General features: G+C 39.3%; 1 pseudogene; it reads right to left on the bottom strand.

Moving 5' to 3' along the window:
- Positions 1 to 1486: 1486 nt before the first annotated feature.
- Positions 1487 to 11515, bottom strand: LOC114209040 (peptidyl-prolyl cis-trans isomerase FKBP8-like; annotated as a pseudogene).
- Between the last annotated feature and the right edge of the window lie 7953 nt (positions 11516 to 19468).

The following is a 19468-nucleotide window of genomic DNA, read 5'->3' as shown; positions in this document are numbered from 1 at the left end:
CTCTGGGCAGTCATTGCTCTATCCTGTTAACTTCCAAAGTACAAACAACTTGTCCTCTCATTATTGCAAAACCCTTGAACAAACTAATCAATTATTTTGTCTTCTGAGAGCTATTAAAGATAGTAAATTAACGAATTAGAGTCTAACACTTTCAACTGAAAAACAAATATTTATTGAATGACTGCTCTGGGCTAAGCGTGTGCTTATGGAATTGCAACAAGGCACCGCTCCTGCCCCGATGGAGATCATAGTTCAGGTGGGAAAAAAGGTACAAAGCCATACCCTATAGGACCTAGAAGCACGTAGGGAACAGGGTGATTGGCGGGGTCCGGGCACCAAATCTAGCTTGAGGTGATGCAGGAAGCTCTCCCAGAGAGATGCCAACCAGATGAGCAGTCTCATCTAGGCGAAGAGGAGGGAAGGGCATCCCAGGCAGAAGAGGCCACCTTAGCTAAAGCACAGAGGAAATGAGTAGGGGACATTCATGTCATTACCAATGTACCTAAAATACAAGGCACAGAGGGGTAACTGGGAAAGATGGATTCGCTGGAATGGGATCATAAAGCCCTCACGGGTCTCAGCCAAGAGTTTATACTTTCAGAGGCCATCTGTAGACAGATGGAATATTCTGGTTGCCCCTGGCAGAGGATTTGTGGAGGCAAAACTAGAAAGAGGAAAACCAGTTCTTGGTGATGACACATGATGGTCAGAATTAGGATAACGAGCAGTTAGGGCATCCTGGGAAGCAGACGCCAAGATGGATGAAACATGCAAAAAGAAAAAAAAAAAAAAAAAAGGCCATACTGGGGAGGAAGCCGGAGAAAGTGGGAAGGGCCTGCAGATTGTTCTGTTACCTGACCTGGTGAGGGAAAGGGGGCCAGGAGGACGATAGGGTAAGGAGAGTTTCAGACTACAGCACAGCTGGAGGCAAGTGTCAGCCAGGATAACGGAGACTCCAAGCCAAAGTGGCCTATTAAAGAAGCCCCATGTTTTGCTATTTTGTGTCTGCATTTTGCGTGTGGGGGTGTGAGGGAGAGAGAGGCTGAATTTTACTATTTAGTGGGGGTGGGCTGGGGTGGGGAGCCTGGTCAGAGGTAGCAGGAAGGCCAGGAGTGATTGGCACTAGGACCGGGATTGGGGAGCGGGGGCGGAGGGAGGAAGGGCTGCCTCAAGGCCTGTTGGGAAGGAGAAACTGAAACCAGCCCCGACTGAGTCCACCCTAGGGAGGTGGGGATGGGAATTGTGTCTGGAGGAATGAGGGGCCACCCTGTCTCAGGGCTGGACAAGAGGTCCTGGCCCTGCCCCGCTTTTCCCTTACAGGGCTTCAATCCCCTCCTGCTCCCTGGGCCTCACGAACCCCAAACATTGCTACCCTGATGCAGAGGAGAGGGCTAGATGTGTGAAGGCAGCGGACAGGGAGCCTAGGGGAGTTAAGGAGCACAGGGTGGGGCCCAAGGTGTGGAGAAGACGGCAGCCACATGGGCACTTAGTTCCTGGAAGCGATGACCACGGAGAGAGCCACACCTCCCAGGGCGACTGCAGTGCCCCAAGGCCAATTCCGTGGGCTGGATCAGACACCGTTGCCGGGGCATTTGACGGGCAGTGGGCTGGGGAGGGGGTCAGCGTTTTCCAGTACAGGGCAGTCTCCGTGCTCTGCTGGGCTGTGGGTGCTTCACCAGCTCAAAGGACTCTGTGTGTGGAACGTTCCATCTTTAAGACCACTCTCAGGATGGGGATGGTCTCTCTGGACTCACCTTGCCCGGCTGGCCCCTTGACCTTGCGGAAGAGCACCGTGATGTTGCCAGGCCGGCGCTCCAGCACAAGGCTACAGGAGCTCAGTGAGGTGCAACAGTGGCCCAGCTTCGGCTGCGACGAAGCCCCCAGGCTCTTCATACACTTCACCCTGAGCTGCAGGAGCTATTCTGCTTCCTCAAATGTCACATCTGCTTTGGCGCTGGAGGTGATGGCCATGAAGGTGAGGTAGTAAGAGTTGGCTGCCGGCACCAAGTTGGCCTGTAGTTTGACGTTGCTCCTCTCCTTTTTTTGTTTTTGTTTTTGTTTGCCGGTGCCCCACACTCCAGCCTGTGAGCATCTCCAGGTCCGGCCCAACCATGCAATCCTCAGGGTCATCTCTAGGCACAGGATAGGTTGTAGAGGGCAGTGTCTGAGGCCTTGGCTGTCCCTGGAGTCAGCAGTGACCATGCGCATCTCTCCCACATCCATGACTTGAACACTGAGGTCCAGGGCCTGGATGACATTATAATAGCCCAGGTTAACAGCGGCTCTGGCTCCTCCTGAACCTGTGTGTGGTTCTCCAGTGAGGTCTGCCCTTGCAGGGATGAGGCCCTTGGCTGGGCGGCTCCCGCAGGGTGGGCCTGGGACCAACGTCTTCGTCCTCAATAGCGGATTCCCCTACATGTCCAGGCATTCCTCCAGGCCAAGCTGGGCTTGGGCTCAGGCTCCAGGAACTCTCCATCTACTGCTGGGGTGTGGTGGGCCTCCTCCAGTGGGGGCTGCCGCAGGAACTGGAAGGGTGGCAGCTGGTTCAGGTCCTCTTATCCTCTTGATGTACCTTCTCCTTCCCCACCTCTTCCTCCTCCTCCTTCACTTTGCATCTTCTACCCTCACCAGCTCCTTGAAGTCCTCAAGTGTTGGGATGCTATCTGATAAAGGGTTAATTCATACCCCAAAAAATATAAAGAACCCCTACAAATCAATGGGAAAAAAATCTGATTGAAAAATGAGCAGAGGATCCGAATAGGTATGTTTCCAAAGAAAACACAGATGGCCAACAGGTCCGTGAAAAGGTGCCCAACATCACTAGTCATCAGGGAAGTGCAAATCAAAGCCACAATGAGCTCTCATCACACAGGTGTTACAATGGCTATGATCAAAAAGATAAGGACTAACAAACATTGGCGAGGATGTGGAGAAAAGTGAATCATTGTGCACTGTTGGTGGGGATGCAAATTGGTGCAGCCACTGCAGGAAACAGTATGGAGTTTCCTCAAAAACTTAAAAATAGAACTATCATACAATATAGCAATCCTACATCTGGGTATTTATCTGAAGGAACTGAAAACATGAACTTGAAAAGATATCTGTACCCCCCATGTTCACTGAAACATTATTTACAATGACCAAGACATAGAGACAACCAAGGTGTTCATAGATGGATGAACGGATAAAGAAAGAATAAAATAGAATATTATTCAGGCATAAAAAAGAACGAAGTCTTGGGCGCCTGGGTGGCTCAGTCGTTAAGCGTCTGCCTTCGGCTCAGGTCATGATCCCAGGGTCCTGGGATCGAGTCCCACATCGGGCTCCCCGCTCAGCGGGAAGCCTGCTTCTCCCTCTCCCACTCCCCCTGCTTGTGTTCCTGCTCTCCCTGTCTCTCTCTGTCAAATAAATAAATAAAATCTTAAAAAAAAAAAAAAAAGAACGAAGTCTTGCATTTGTGACAACATAGACCATAGATGGACCTATGGACCTCAAGGGCATTATGCTAAGTGAAATAAGTCAGACAGAGAAAGACAAATACCTTATGATCTCACTTATATATGGACTCTAAAAATAAAACAAAACAAAACAGAACTCATAGATACAGAGAACAGATTGGTAGTTGGGTGGGCAAAACGAGTGAAGGTGGTCAAAAGATAAAACTTCCAGTCATAAAATAAATAAATCTTGGGGATACAATGTACAACATGGTGATTAGAGTTGATATAGTTAAGAGAATGGATCTTAACGGTTCTTTTTTTTTTTTAAGATTTCATTTATTTATTTGACAGAGACAGAGACAGCGAGAGAGGGAACACAAGCAGGGGGAGTGGGAGAGGGAGAAGCAGGCTTCCCACTGAGCAGGGAGCCCGATGCGGGGCTCGATCCCAGGACCCTGGGATCATGACCTGAGCCGAAGGCAGACGCTTAATGACTGAGCCACCCAGGCGCCCTTAACGGTTCTTATAACAAGAAAAATATATAATTCTGTGTGGTGATGGGTGATGACTAGACATGTTATGGCAATCATTTTACATTGTATGCAAATATTGAATCCTTGTGTTGAAACTAATGTTATATGTCAATTATATCTCAATTAAAAAAAACTTATTGATAAAAAAGAGTACCAATTAAAAGACGTTTATTTTCCCACTGTTCTACAATGCCAAAAAAAGAAAGGGGAGGGGAGTAGCACATAAGGAGGAAACATAGCCTTGGCACGAATGCCGTGGTGGATTGAGGAGGGAAGCAACTACGATTGTCAGTCAACTGCACTTCCTACACAGTTGGAGATCCGGGAGGTGCATATTCATGGCTGCGACAGGGATGAGAAAGAATATATGAAGTATAGAAGTCTAGAGAAGTGTGATTTGTGATTGATTGAATATGGAGGGGAAAGAGAAAGAGGAAGGACACAGGGTGACTGAAGTTTCTGGGCCACTGGTGCAAAGCAATACAGTTGATGGGGAAAGAATGGTGGATACAGTAGGGATGGAGATAAACTCCTTTTTATCAGATTGAATATTAAGTGTTCTGGAATATCTATGTGGATACAATCAGCTAACAACTGGGAAAACGTATCTGAAGACAGAGGGGTTCCCAATGGACCTTATGTTTATTCTCATCCTCAGCTATATATATATATATATATATATATATTCCTCATTATTTCATAAAGATGAAGCTATTTGCTTCCAGAACATCAGATTTAAAAAGCATTCAGTCTGAAGTCATTTACGTGATGCAACTTTATAAAATTAACTGTATTAAAGTAATTCTGTTCAACAAAAGATAACATTAAGAAACTGAATAGACAGGCCAACAAAAGTCAAATACACAGAATTTTTTTTAATTCCAGAAATTAATAAGAAGAAGACTGACAATCCATTAGGAAAATGAGTAATGGACTTACGTGGGTACTTTATAAAAGAGGATATTCAATGCAAGATTAAAAACAAAATGAGATACTACTACAAATGCACCCCATCTGCTGAAATGAAAAAGTCTGACCATATCAGGTATTACTAAGTACGCTAAACACTCATATATGGCTGGGTAGAGTACAAATTGGCACAACCACTTCATGAAAAGTGAAGTTGAGGTGCCATATAACCTATGGCCCAGCAAATCCACTCTCGGCCTTATATCTAACAGAAATGCCTGCAAATACACCAGAAGACATGCCCAGGAATGCTTGTGGAAGCGTTAGAACCAGAAACAGCTGCGGACCAGAAATGACATGAATATCCATCAGTGATAGATTGTATGAACAAATGGTGATATGATCATAAAATGGAATAATATTTATCAGTGAAGATAAACAAGTCATAGCCACATGCAACAACACAGACAAAACTTACAGAATGTTGACTGAATGAAGCCAAACATAGAAGAAAACATGCACTATGACCCCACCAATATAAAATTAAAATCCCAGTAACACTATGTTTTCTTTTTTTTTTTTTTTAAGATTTTATTTATTTGACAGAGAGAGAGCACAAGCAGGAGGAGCGGCAGGGAGAGGGAGAAGCAGGCTCCCCGCTGAGCAAGACTCTGGGATCATGACTTGAGCCAAAGGCAGACGCTTAACCAACTGAGACACCAGGCTTCCCCCCCAGTAACACTATGGTATTTAGAGATGTATACTTAGAGGTTAAAATGTCAGGAAAAGCAAGGGTGTGGATTGCAATCGAGAAGGGGCAACCAGGGCTTTTGTAAGCATGTTGGCAATGTTTTATTTCTTGATCTGAGTGACGGTTACATGAGCGCTCATGTTATTAAAATACATTAAGCTGTGCTTTAGTGTTTTAGATGTAGGCATACCTCATTTTATTGTGCTTCACAGATACTGAGCTTTTTTTTATTTTTTTTTACAAATTGAAAATTTATGACAACCTTGCATGGAACAGTTCTACCAATGCCATTTTTCCAAAAGCATTTGTTCACTTTGTATCTTTATGTCATTTTTTGGTAATTCTCATAATATTTCAAACTTTTTCAATATTATTGTATTTGTTACAGTGATCTATGGTCAGTGATTATGACTCACTGAAAGCTCAGATGATGGTTAGTATTTTTTAGAAGTATTTTTTTAATTAAGGTGTATACATTGCTCTTTTTTTTTAGACATAATGCTATTGCATACTTCACAACCTATGTTATAGTGTAAGCATAACTTTTATATGCATTGGGAGAGCAAAAAATCCATTTGACTGCCTTCATTGTGATAGTTGCTTTAGTTCAGTGTTCTGGAATCAAAACCCAGTGTCTCTGAGGTGTCCCTATACCTTTTCTGCTTACTTGTTGCATTTTACAATAAAGAGATAAAAACTGAGAAACAAAAAGGGACAAAATAAATACATTAGTCCCTCAAAAAGAAAACTTATGGAGAAAGTTTAGAAGAAAATATGAACATCTTTTAACAGATGATAGGAAGCTAGGAGCTAATTTCTACAGTAACAATTTTAAATATACAAGTTTGGGGGATTTGTTTTGAAAAATAAAATAATTTCCTTGAGTCACAGAACTTTTTCTCTTACCAAAAAGTTTCAATAAATAGGAAAAATAAATGTAGAAAGAAATATGTTACATCTGATTATACTTAAAATTTATAAATAAACAAATGGAGGAAAGTATATTCTTCGGTTTGACTCTTTCTCAAATACCTAACTAGTATCACAAGGGAGACAGCAGAAAGAAAACCTAGGAGAATAGGTAGAATAACACAAACCACGGTGACAAACCATCTGTCAAAACTCTTCTTTGTACCCATGAAAAGTGAAGCCTCCAAATGAGTTAGTGCTTCCTATGATCCAGAGAGCACGAACCATGCTATTTACAAAATGTGAGGTGGAAATTAATTGAATTCCCCATTTGCAGAGACATGTATCTTATTTTACTTTTAAAAAATATCAAATATATTTTGGGGGCCATGCTAAAGGTTATGTATAGAAGAATTAGTAATTCCGAATCATAAGTCTATGGCCATGTTTATCACCAAAAAATTGTTTGCCAAGATTATATTCTCAATGAAAGAAATGCCCAGGATTGCTCAAGCTCACATTTTCTTGATATGTTAGTTCTTGGTTTGGATTCTGAGGAAGTTTTTAGGTAGTTTCTTTTCATCTTGCACTTTCTTTTCCCTTTTTGTAACCAAGTGCAGAAAATGCAGAAAAACCAGTGTGCATTTCCAGCAGATGTCAGTGTTGGCGTTTGATGTGATCCAGGAAGGCCTCCAAGCCAGGGGCCTCACCTAGAAGATGAGCAGTGTTCTGTGCAGATCCTCAGTTCTTGTGCAGTGTGGAAAGGTAGTCAGAGAATTCTGTTCTTCTATAGGATGTTTTCTTCAGAAATATATTGCTGTGAGTTAAGAAATAGATATGGCTTCAACAAATTCTTCCATCTCTTTTATACTGAGCTTGTTGTAGTTGCACATAAATTGTATGAATTTATTCTTCCTTTTTCTCCAAAAAGTATATTCACTATCTATTTCTCTGTCAGAACTTCTTCCCAGAATAATGATTTTTTGGCTTGAAGAATTTCAATGTGTTTGTCTTGGAAAAATATATTTAGCACCTACCAGGTACCAAAGAAACAGAATATTCTAGCTGCCTTAAAGGAAGCCTTGTAATTTGTAATTATGGCAGTAAGTTCTATCACAAGATATGAACAAGTTACCAAGAAAGCACAGAAGACAGGGTAACAGATACTGTCTGGAGGAGAGAGGTAAGCTTCATTGAGGATGGCATTTGGAGTCTTGAAGGATGAATATGAGTTTTCCAGGGAAGGGTTTTCAGGGAAGAAGAAATGACATGAAAAATTCTAATGAATGCTGGTCATGCATATAACTTCAATACAAGTGATTTTAGGTCATAGTCCTGATTCTTTGGAGACTACTTGAAGCATATTCAAGTAGTTAAGAATAGTTTGGGATTAAGGGTCCCTGGGTGGCTCAGTTGATTAAGTGTCCGACTCTTGATTTCAGCTCAGGTCATGATCTCAGGGTCGTGAGATGGAGCCCTGTGGTGAGCTCTGTGCTGGTCATGGACCCTGCTTAAGATTCTCTCTCTCCCTCTGTCCCCCCCACAAAAAAAGAAAAGAATAGTTTGGGATTAAAGACCACTTAAAAAGTGGTTAAGGACACAGAGTTTAGAGTCTACCTAGATTCAAATTCTTGCTTTCCAATTATTAGGTTATGATACAGGAAAAAAATGTAATATTCTTGTGCATAAATTTCTTCATTTGAAAAAGAGATAAAGATGACATCAAGACTCTCTAGGATGGTTAAGAAATCTAAGTGAAATAAATATAAAGTACTAAGTACAGTGTATGGTGCATAGTAAGTATTCAAAATGTTAACTATTATTGGTAGCTATTTTATCTCATTAGTAGTAATGAACAAATATATAATAAGGTTGACACTGAGTAGAGTCACTCAGATTATAATTGGGAAAATAAGTGAACCAATCATTTTTTTTTAAACGAGTAGTTCACCAATGTTTGATCTGTTTGCGGAATTTGCTTTGTCCTTTATGAAAGAGAACTTATCAAAACAGGCATTTTAAACAGTTGTCTGTTTCTGTTGTCTTGCTGTGTGGTTTTGGATCAAATTCACATGCTATCATTGAAGGACCAACTCAGATTCAAGAACACACCAAGAAAAAGACAGGCGTAAAGAACAGAATGTGAGAAATCTCTTCAATGCAACAACAATGCCTAAGCACTTTCCAGAGAAAATCAGGGTTCTTGAGGACTTTGTCAACATGAGCCTGGAAGCCAACATCCTACTTGAAAGTCTGATCACCAGCAGTCTGCCTTCCCTCCTGTCTTGTGAAGAATAGTGACTCCTTTCATAAGTCATAACTAAGAATGAAATGCATTGGTTGAAGGAGAGAATGGGAATCATATCCATAGCTCCCAGGTTTATTGACTAGATCTCCATCTCTGTGAGGCAGGTGAGTGATGGGGCTTAGTAAATTTGGGTGGACTGTTGGGTCCATGTCCATATTTACTTTATCCAAGTAATATGATTCAAAAATGAAATTAAACATAAAGGGGGGAAACAAGACTTAAAGAAGAAAATCAAATTTTCCAACTGTAAGGGTGAACAGAATTCCAGTGACTGAGCAGATATATCTAACACTGATTTTTTCAGGCAACCAAAGTGAGAAGACTGACTGAGTTGAATTATTCACATGAAAAGAGAAACATATATTGACAACCCGATTCTGAAGTTTTATGAAGAAACAAACGTCCCAGAGTAGCCAACACAATATTGAAGGAGAAGGACAAAGTTGGACGACTGATGCTATCCAATTTTGAGACTTGGTATAAAGCTACAGTAATCAAGATGGCGTGGTACTGGCAAAAGAATAGACAAATAGATCAATGGAAGAGTATAGAGAGCCCAGAAATAGGCCCACATAAATATCGTCAAGTGGTCTTGGAGCAAAGATAGTCTCTTCAACAAGTGGTGCTGGAACAACTGGACATCTACATGCAAAAAAAAAAAAAAGAATCTAGACACAGAACTTACACCCTTCACAAAAATTAACTAAAAATAAATCATAAAGGTAAATAAAAGTACAAAACTCTAACACCCCTAAAAGATAAACCTAGATAACCTTGGGTATGGCAATGACTTTTTAGATAAAACACCAAAGACATGAGCCATGAAAGAAATAATTGGGAAGCTGGACTTCACTAAAATTAAAAACTTCTGCTCAGTGAGGGTCACCTGGGTGGCTCAGTCGGTTAAACATCCAACTCTTGGTTTCAGCTCAGGTCATGATCTCAGGGTCGTGAGATGGAGCCCCGTGTTGGGCTCCTCACTCAGCGCAGAGTCTGCTTAAGGCTCTCTCTCCCTCTCCCTCTGTTCCCGCCCCAGTAGTTCACCAATGTTTGATCTGTTTGCGGAATTTGCTCTCTCTCTTTCTAAAATAAATAAATAAATCTTAAAACAAAAACAAAAACAAAAACAAAACCTCCTGCTCAGTGAAAGACAATGCCAAGGGATGGAAGACAAGCCACAGACTGGGAGAAAATATTTACAAAAGACACATTTGATAAAGGTCTGTTATCCAAAATATATAAGAACTCAAAAGAAGCCAATCTGAAAAGGCTACATACTATATGATTCCAGTACATGATATTATGGAAAAGGCAAAATTATGAAGACAGTAGGAAGTTCAGTGGTTTCCAGGGGTGGACCGTGGGGGAAGGATGAATAAGTTGAGCACAGAGGATGTTTTTAGAGCAGTGAAAATACTCTGTATAATATCTAAATGATAGGTACATGCCATAGTACATTTGTCTAAACCGAAAGAATATACAACATCAAGAGTGAACCCTCAAATAATCTATGGACTTTGGTGATTGTGATGTATCATTGTGGGTTCATCCATGGTAACAAATGTACCATTCTGGTAAATGATATTGATAATGGGGGAGGCCATGCATGTGTGGGCAGAGAGTATATGGGAATCTCTGTACCTTTCTCTCAATTTTGTTGTGAACCCAAAACTGCTTTAAAAAATTCAAGTCTTAAAAAGAGAGAGAAACATATCAGTCTCTCAAAGAAAGCCAAGTTTTTACCAAAGAGAAATTTTGTCACACAAGATATTATGTAAGGAGCAGTGAGTTAAATAATTAAGAATATTCCCAACAACCATTTCCCAGTAGTTTTCCTACCTCTTAGCTTATTTGATGTATATTTGGGTCAGTAAGATAGCTCTAACAAAGTTTTAAGCACACCCTTGAATTCTTATTTTCTTAGAGTTAAATTTTAATTACTCATGATTGCAGTAATCTATCCTCTTTACAGGGCCTCTTTTTGGCCACATACCATCTCCTAGCCATATGAACTTGAATGAGTTGCGCACTCTTCATGCACCTTATGCCATCCCTTCACATTCAAAATGGGAACTAATATTAACTACTCAGTGCTTGGGATTTTAGGAGTTCAGTAATTTTCCAGGAGGAAACAACCTGTCCTCTGCCATGATAAGACTAAAGCTGTTACCCCAGATAAATTCCATTGGCCCTGGAAGGATCCAATCGACTCAAGCTGATAAGAAGCTATATATCCCTTGGTTTAAAATTTGAAATATGGATTAATTATCACTTGACAAATGTGTCTTGTTTGGTAGATGAAATATTTCAACGTGGAGGATATAGAAGAATACATTACAGGAGTTAAATTATTGGGAGCCTAAGTTCTGAAAATTGGTATAATTTGGGGTAGAAAACACGGGATTTACTTAATTTTCCTGCCCTTGGCTCTGGGTCAAAAGATCTGGATAAGATTCCTGGCTTCTCTCACCTGGCACCAACAACCTTCCAGGAATAGCATGTGTGCAAAAATATACCTTTATTTTCCCTGCAAAGAAATTTTCTTTATACAAAAGCTCTCGTTGTGCTTGCTGTAAACAACAGTAAAAACAAAACCCACATGATTCTAATCACTCCCAAAGAAATAGAGTCAATTTTGTGATTGAGCTTTCACGGTCCGGTCCATGCTGGCCATCTTCTGTGCTCACCACATTCACAACCAGCCACTGCCCCGGACAGTTCTGCACACATCTGCTGCTACAGAACTCCTAATCTCGGCTGAAGGAACCAATGCCAGTCTTATATTAATCGATTCCTCTCTCATCCAACTTCTGGAGCCTTCCCCTTGGACGTTGAGTAGTCTTGGCTGCTCTCGCACACCCCTCTGTGGTGCTGAGAAGCTACAATTTGTGTTTCTAACACCACTCAACGGGTTTCTTGAACCTAGTTTTCACACCATTTGGTGGGAGGACCTCAACAAGGCTGGCAGTCACCAGAATCCAGAGGTACTGGTGATTCACAGGTCTTCTCAGTTCTTGAATCATCCTCAAGTTGTTCTGAGGAGTTCTACTGCTATGCTAAGGCCCTCCCAGATACACTGTGGGGTGAAGGTGGGAAGCAAGACAGAGAACCACCAATGTTGAAATACTCTCAGTTCTGTCCCCAAATTTATAAGAGCTTTATCTGGTCTGGAGCTGGGTGGAAGGAGGAAAAACTAGTTCTGGCAGATAACCGGTCACTTCCTAAATTATTCTGTCTTAAGCTCTGATGGTAGATTGAATCAAAAAGCTCTGAAGTTCCCTTCTATCGCTCCTCCCTTTCTGATGCCCCTTCACTGAGCAAGATAGCTCAGAACTCTTGGCCCAAAAGAGCTTCTCAAATTATTATCCCACCATATTAATTTTTTAAAAAAATTGGCCTAGAAACTGGTGAAGTTGTAAGAATAATCTGTCACATTAGTCAGTTAAACATTTGCAGGTGCTTTTGTAAGAAAGAACTTAAATTCAGTTGTATTTGGCATATACCTTGGGATAAAAGCTTTGAATTTTATATATATATAATAAATTTTTCGTAAAAAATTGTGTTTCCTGCCATATAAACATTTTCAGAACACGAAGAAGAGAGATTATTTTCTTCTTGTGTGTGCCTATAACAGTTTGTTTGTATCATAAGCACCTGAGCATTAAAAAAAGAAGGAGAGGGGAGCCTGGGTGGTTCAGTCAGTTAAGCATCTGCCTTTGGCTCAGGTCATGATCCCAGGGGCCTGGCTTTGGATCGAGCCCCATGTTGGGCTCCCTACTCAGCGAGGAGTCTGCTTCTTCCTCTCCCCCTGCTCCTCCCTCTACTCCTCCCACAGCTCGTGCTCTCTCTTGCTCAGTCTCTCAAATAAATAAATAAAATATTTTTTAAAAAAAGAGGGAGGGGGTTACAGTAAGTATAAAGGGTCCGCTTGAGACGTGTACAAACCAAACAGCCTTAAAAGTCATCTTGCTGTGGAGCCGACATACTAATTCAGAAGAATATGTATCTTTAGAAGTGAAGAAAAAAATACCCAGAAAATGCAATTGTACCATAATGAGATTAGTTTCCACGTATGAGGTGCCACTGTGAACAAGGCACTGGGCTCTGCTTTTTTCTGAAAATCATTTCATTTACGTGAATTCTCACAACTCATCTATTGAGGTTGGTATTTTTATCCCCCTTTGGGAGATGATGAAACCGAGGCACAGAGACGACACGTGCCTTGCCAAATATCACATTATTAATTCACCAAAAATTCAAATGAGGCCTTTGACTCCAGAGATCTTGGGAAAACCTTGGTATTTTCAAGAGAAATGTCACTGGTCTTGATCACTTTCAAATTCGAATTAGCCTGATTTGTTCACAATTATTTAAACCCACAAAAAACTTTTATAGAAATGATGCAGCTGATTTACTTGGTCAGCACTGGTTTGGGCTAAAGGATATATCAGGATGCATCATCTGTTTTAAAATCAATTTCTCTTTCTTTAGGGAGAAAACAGGTGAAATGTTTGGTTATAAAGATTCGTTGATTCATTTGGATCCTCGACAACATTTTATAAGAAACAACTTCTAGTCATTTGAGTTGCATTAATTGAGAAAATTACTTACAAAAAATAATTAATGAGAAAATAGTTACATCATTAATCGGAGGTATCTAATATTGTATGGTAATAATATTTTTGATTTTTATATCTGACGGTGGAACTGACGTGTAATTTTTTCATATAAAATCACTTCCTAATACTTTGGCAAATTTAAGTGAGGCAAGTGTCTCTCTATCTTGAATGTTTTCTAGTATTGGGGAACCCCGTGGAGCTTCTTTGTTGGGCAAAATATTTATTTGCTTCTATAGAAGATGGACAAACTCTTTCTAAAACTCTATGTCCTAGAACTGGGGAAAAATAAACCGTGAAATTTATATTTGAATCATCCAAATTATTCATATTCTAAGACAAAGATCAAGCAAGTGCATTGATCAGACTGCCCTCCTCAGAAGGAATCTTGCTGGGGGTTAGATGGTTAGATTGGAAAGGAAGCAGTGCAGTGTAGCTTCCAGACCTATCACTCTCAGTAAATGCTCACAGTGACACCATTACAAGTGAGCTTTGGAGTTTTAATGTTTACTAACAAATTCAACCCATGGTGTCAAGTTGACACTAAAAGTAATTTATCTCTAGTCCCACATGTCATGAAGGAGAGTGAGGTGTGAATATATATCTTAGGAATAAACAGAAATGGTCCTGGGTTTTTTTTCTGAGATATATTTTCAATGAAAAAAAAGGAAAAATGAATTTGGATACTTTCTGTGAGAACTCCACTTCAGGAGTTTTATACAAATGACAAAATTTAATTCAAAAGATCTTCAGTGATCTTCAGTTTCATTTTCCAGAGGGAATATCAGAAGTTCTGAGTCTCCTGAGTCTAAGACAAGTTTGTGTGAAGTTTCCTCATTTAGCCTCAAGGAAGCTAACAAGCTCTGCAAACCACATGTCTGCATTCTTCTGCATGGGATGGGCGGGGGGCGTGGACGTGTGGGTGCCCATGCATGCACACGTGCTAGATTACTTAGATTTAATCAAAGGGGAACAGCTTTTTTTTACGTCGTAAAGAAAAAATCTACTAGTCATTTAAAGTTCAAACTTACCTGTAGGCACTTCTGCCCTTCAAGAGATGTGGCAAATCCTATCAATGGGGATAGTCATCTCCCTATTGTTCTCTTCCCTTTAATGACCAGACTTTTAGAATAGCATGCCACAAATGCAAATGTCATGTGTAAGTGAGACATTTTTGTTTTAGTTGCTTTTTCAGTCATGGAGAAGGACCGGATTCTGCATCTTGATCAACCCAAGTGCAAAGACATAAACAGCCCGGGGAGAGGAGACGCAAGTCAGAATCGTGAAGGAGCTGGAATTATGAGCCATGAGTGACACAGAAACCTACATCCTTGCAAGGCACAGAAATCCTGTCGGAAGATTTGTAAAGGGAGGCAGCATGTGTAGGTAGGTGTATTCAAATCTGTGCTGTTTATGCGGGTGTAGCATTATATAAAGAGTCCGACTCCATTTTTTGATATTTGCCTACTGACGGCTTTTAAGCCTCTCTGCTCCTTTCCCCCCACTTTGCCCTTCATCTGGGCAAGCCTATAAGAAAGGCTGGTACTCCCTCCTGCTCAGGTAGGGGTTTCAAGCCACACACAGGACTTCTTGCTGCAGCCCCAGCTCTAAATAGCACAAGACCCCCCAGCTAGTCCCTCTCTCTCGAGTCCCTTTTGGACCTGCTTGGGAGGCAGCCTGCTCTCTCCAAAAATCTCATTATATAACAAACATGTTCCTACTCTCTTGATGTGTGTGGCATCAGCAGTCTCAACACTTAAACCAAATATTGGGTGTAAGTCCATCTCCTTCTACGGAGTGACCAAAACAAATATGCATGAACATTGGAGTATATACACATATTTAGATTTTAGATTGAGATTGAATTTATATGGAGGATGTTTTCTCATAACCCTACCATCAGAAAGAAATCTCAAAACTCACATGGAAGGAAAGAAGAATAATATAAATATTTGTCCTACATCCACGTTTAAAATACACACTGAGTGAATAGTAAATAGTCAAGCAGCTAAAGAGTCATTTTAGAAATTAAGGAACTTCTGAAAAGAGAGAGAATCACTATTAAAGTACCACCTAGCACATAACATTTTCTTCTAAACGTTTGTGAAACTTTAAAACCCTACAGTTAGAGAGTATAAAACGGAGTCTCCGATGACCATGGCACACATAGATGTAGACTAACGTAAGTTCTTACACTTGCATAGCTGTGGTCAGAATCAAATCAAGAACAGAAATAGACAGATGAGATAAAACCAAATGTGAAGTCTATACACAAAAAGTGAAAACACTATAACAGAAGGAAATGGCAAGGCTTACCCCTGTCAACTCTGGTGCACTGTAGCTAGACTGCTATGTGCAAAATATTATGATTAGATGTCCTGGATGACATTTAATCATACCATGGTCAAGAAAAGAGTCATGTGTGTTTTGTGAGGTGAAAAGTAAGCAAATTCAGGGAAGTCACATGTTTAATATATGGCAGTCAAGAAAGGAACATTCCAACCATATGTCATTGGCATCAGTGTAGGTTCTTGAGAAAAGATGAAATTTTCAAAGCCTATCCAAAATGACTTTTCTAGATCATTCTACTTCTAGAGAAGTCTTTGAGGTTGAGGTCCTTGGATAGATTATCCAATTCAAATCTTGGGCTCTCTGAGAAATAATTGTTCCTTCTAAAACATAATAAAATCCAGCCAACTCTCTTAGGAATTATTAATATTTCATTGCTATATACATGTTCAGCAGCAGAAGAACAAAGAACTGTATTTGGGGAATAACTCTGACAGATTATAGTGTGAGGTCTTGTTAAAGGTTGTTAAGGGTTATGTCCTCCACATGATTTATCCATCACAGTAGGAATAGAAATACCATACAGCTCGAATAAGAATTAGCACTGCCATTTTAATTAGGTGAGCATTGATTGGACTGGTAAAGCCCAAAGACAATAATTACAATGCAAAGCAGTTTAAAATAATGAAATCTTTGTGTCATTCTTAGTCAGCCTTGAATATCTACTTAACCTATTTATTCTCTGCATACCCCAAATATTCTTTCCACCAACTTTAGTGAATGAAGGAAATTAGATAAAGTCACTCCAGGTCCTAAGTGTGACCTTTTTTGGAAATTATACTGTTCTTGAAGGTAATAAATGCAATAATTAGAGAAAGATTGTAATTGTGTGAAAAAGACTAAATGGCTTACAGTCCACCTACAGAAAGCAATAGAATATGAGCAAAGAGGACATGGTTCATTGAGAATCTCCTTAAACTAAATCATGAATCAGGAACAATTAAATTATAAAGGACTCCACAAAACAAACTGCTTCCAAAGAAGTATTGATATCTTATAATGATGCCTGTGTCAGTGTTGGATTAAAAAGTAATAACCCACTATTCATACCTGCTTTGAAGATAAAACCTATTGGTAATGAGCAGAAACAAAAATCAAGACCGTGGCTAAATGTTTTGAGAGACAGGAGCCAGAGTACAGAAGAGTACTTTTCAGGGAGGTAATTAGGCTTGTGGGAGTCGGAATCTTGTTAACGGTATGAGGTTCTTTATTCTTTCCCTCAATCAATTATTTAAGCCTACTGCAAGAATTTACACAATGAATAGTCAAGGTACAGAGATTTTGTAGGACATGAAATTGTTCAGCAATGCACTGAGTCAGTTAGTTTACACTGGAGAGTTTCCAATGTATACACACTTGTTAGAAGTTCTAAAATGGATTATTTTCTCCCAATTAAAGTCTTGGCAAGAATTAAGTGGTTTAGTAACTCTCAAGAATGATGGAGTCTGAGTAAATCATTTGGAGCCATTGGACGCACTGCACATCCAAATCAAGTCTTGGAAACAAAGCACAAAAAACAGCAACTATCTATTGAACACCTGTTATGTACTCAGCATTCTGTCTGGTTCCTTACACATACAATCTCATTTAATCCAAGGAAAGCTTTGTAAATGCTGTTTTTAAAAAGGAAGGCATTGTGATTCTGAGAACTTAAATAACTTCCACTGGTCACGCAGTGGGTTAATGGAAGACAGAGGATTAGTGGAAGGCCCAGGTCTTACTCCATCACGGTCCCCTTTGTCAATTCACACAGATCATGAGGAAAATACCTCTACAATTTCAGCTCTTTAGTCATGTTGAGAGGTAAACTTTATACCGCTCTCTGGGTATTTTCTGGTCACAAGGCTAAAGCTAAAGCTCAGAATTGAGACAGAATGAATCAGATCATTCTCTGACAGTCTCTGTGTGACAGGTTTTTATAAACATATCCCGTATTTGGTGGGTTGTCGTGGTTAAAGTACGTGGGGCTGTGGGTCTAGTTTTGACTTCAGCAGTAACCAGATGTATGACCTTTAGTAACTTATTCTCTTTAAACTTCTCTCCAGTCACCTCGAAGGTGGCAATAAATAATATTATAATATATTATGTTATAATATAATAAATGATAGTCCCTACTTCACAGGACTGACAAAAAGAATCAAATGAGATAGTGAGCATAAAGAGTTGAGTCTCTATGTTCAGTTATGTTCAGCAGCTAGACTTAAAAAAAATACTGGTTTCTATGTGCAAAAAGTAGGATAGCTGAAAATAAGGTTATAAGGGCTTTAAAAAATTGTTCTCTTGATTATTAAAAAAATGATTACAAATACTTCTTTGTTGCTTAGCATCAGAGAGATCTATAAGGAGCTCATTTCTAGGAACAAAGGGCATAGAAAACAATCTTCAAAAGACAATACAATAAAAACATTGTAACCCTAATTAGTAATCAAAGAAATACACAACATGCCATTTACTCTTTATTAAATTAATCACCCTCAAAAAGATAATAATAAATGATTTAAAAAGTATAGTAAAAGTAATTTTATTCATTGTTAACAAAAGGCAACATTTTGGAAGAGTAATTAAATAATATTTTTCAAAAATATAAAAAAGAATTTTAATTTTAAAACATCAATTCTACTTCTGAAAATTCCCACTAAGAAAATTATTTTTAAAAATGGAAAATCAACATAGATACAATTTTTATAATAGTATTATTTAATGGAGTAAAAACTGAAGATAGTCTAGTTACCCACCAAAAAATTATTTGCAATAACCATGGTGCCATCTCTTCTCAGCATGGTAAGTACCAATTAAAATTAACATTATGAAGACAATATGGCATCATGGTAAGGCTTAGATAAAAAGGAAAGTGTGGTGTAAATTGTGTAGACCCATTAAGGCTAAATGAGAAACAGATGCCCAGAAAAGAAATGAGTTCAAGAAAATTCAAAATGTTCATAGTTGTGTTAGGATGATGGAACTTGGGATCATTATACTCTTTTAAAAAATTATTTATAATTTAAATGTTAATTGTATAATGTTAGTAAAAACCTGATTTTACTAAAACCGTGAGTGATAGCAGTAGGATGGTGACTGCTCTCATTATTATGTAATACTAGCAACTCTTATGACTAAGTCAATTTTCTGACTAACCAGAACCTGATTTATTAATTACTGTGCTTTTCATATGAATAAAACCAAAACACAAGAACCAAATAATAAAATTCATCTTTTCATACAGTTTTGCTAACTATTTTTAGAATTATTTTCCATCAAATAAGTACTTTCTCAAAATGAATCAAATATGTGATCTAGGACTAATTACATGCAAGCATCACTGCATCAGTCTTTCCATATGTTAAAATTTATCCCCAATGATCAATATCTTTAATTTCATATGTCTATAGACATTGATAATTTGTTTTCTCAAGGTCTAGACATACTCTCTTGCCTTAAGAAAGGTTCTTTAGAAGGGTCAGTGACAATATGAATACTGCTACTCTCTTGCAAAAATAATTTTTTAAATTCCATTTGACATACCACTGACAGAATTAATTCTTCCTCTTAAAGCTACTGCCATTATTCGATATTTAGAGTCTTTTGTTTTCAACTCAGTTCCTCTCTAACTCACTATAGGATTTTGAATTAAATAGTGAAGGGTAGGGGTGGAA

This window comes from Eumetopias jubatus, unplaced genomic scaffold (genome assembly GCF_037043125.1).
Source record: "Eumetopias jubatus isolate StellerSeaLion01/CBP00866 unplaced genomic scaffold, mEumJub1_p1.0 scaffold_1, whole genome shotgun sequence".
NCBI lineage: Eukaryota > Metazoa > Chordata > Mammalia > Carnivora > Otariidae > Eumetopias > Eumetopias jubatus.
This window is presented reverse-complemented; position numbering and strand designations above follow the sequence as displayed.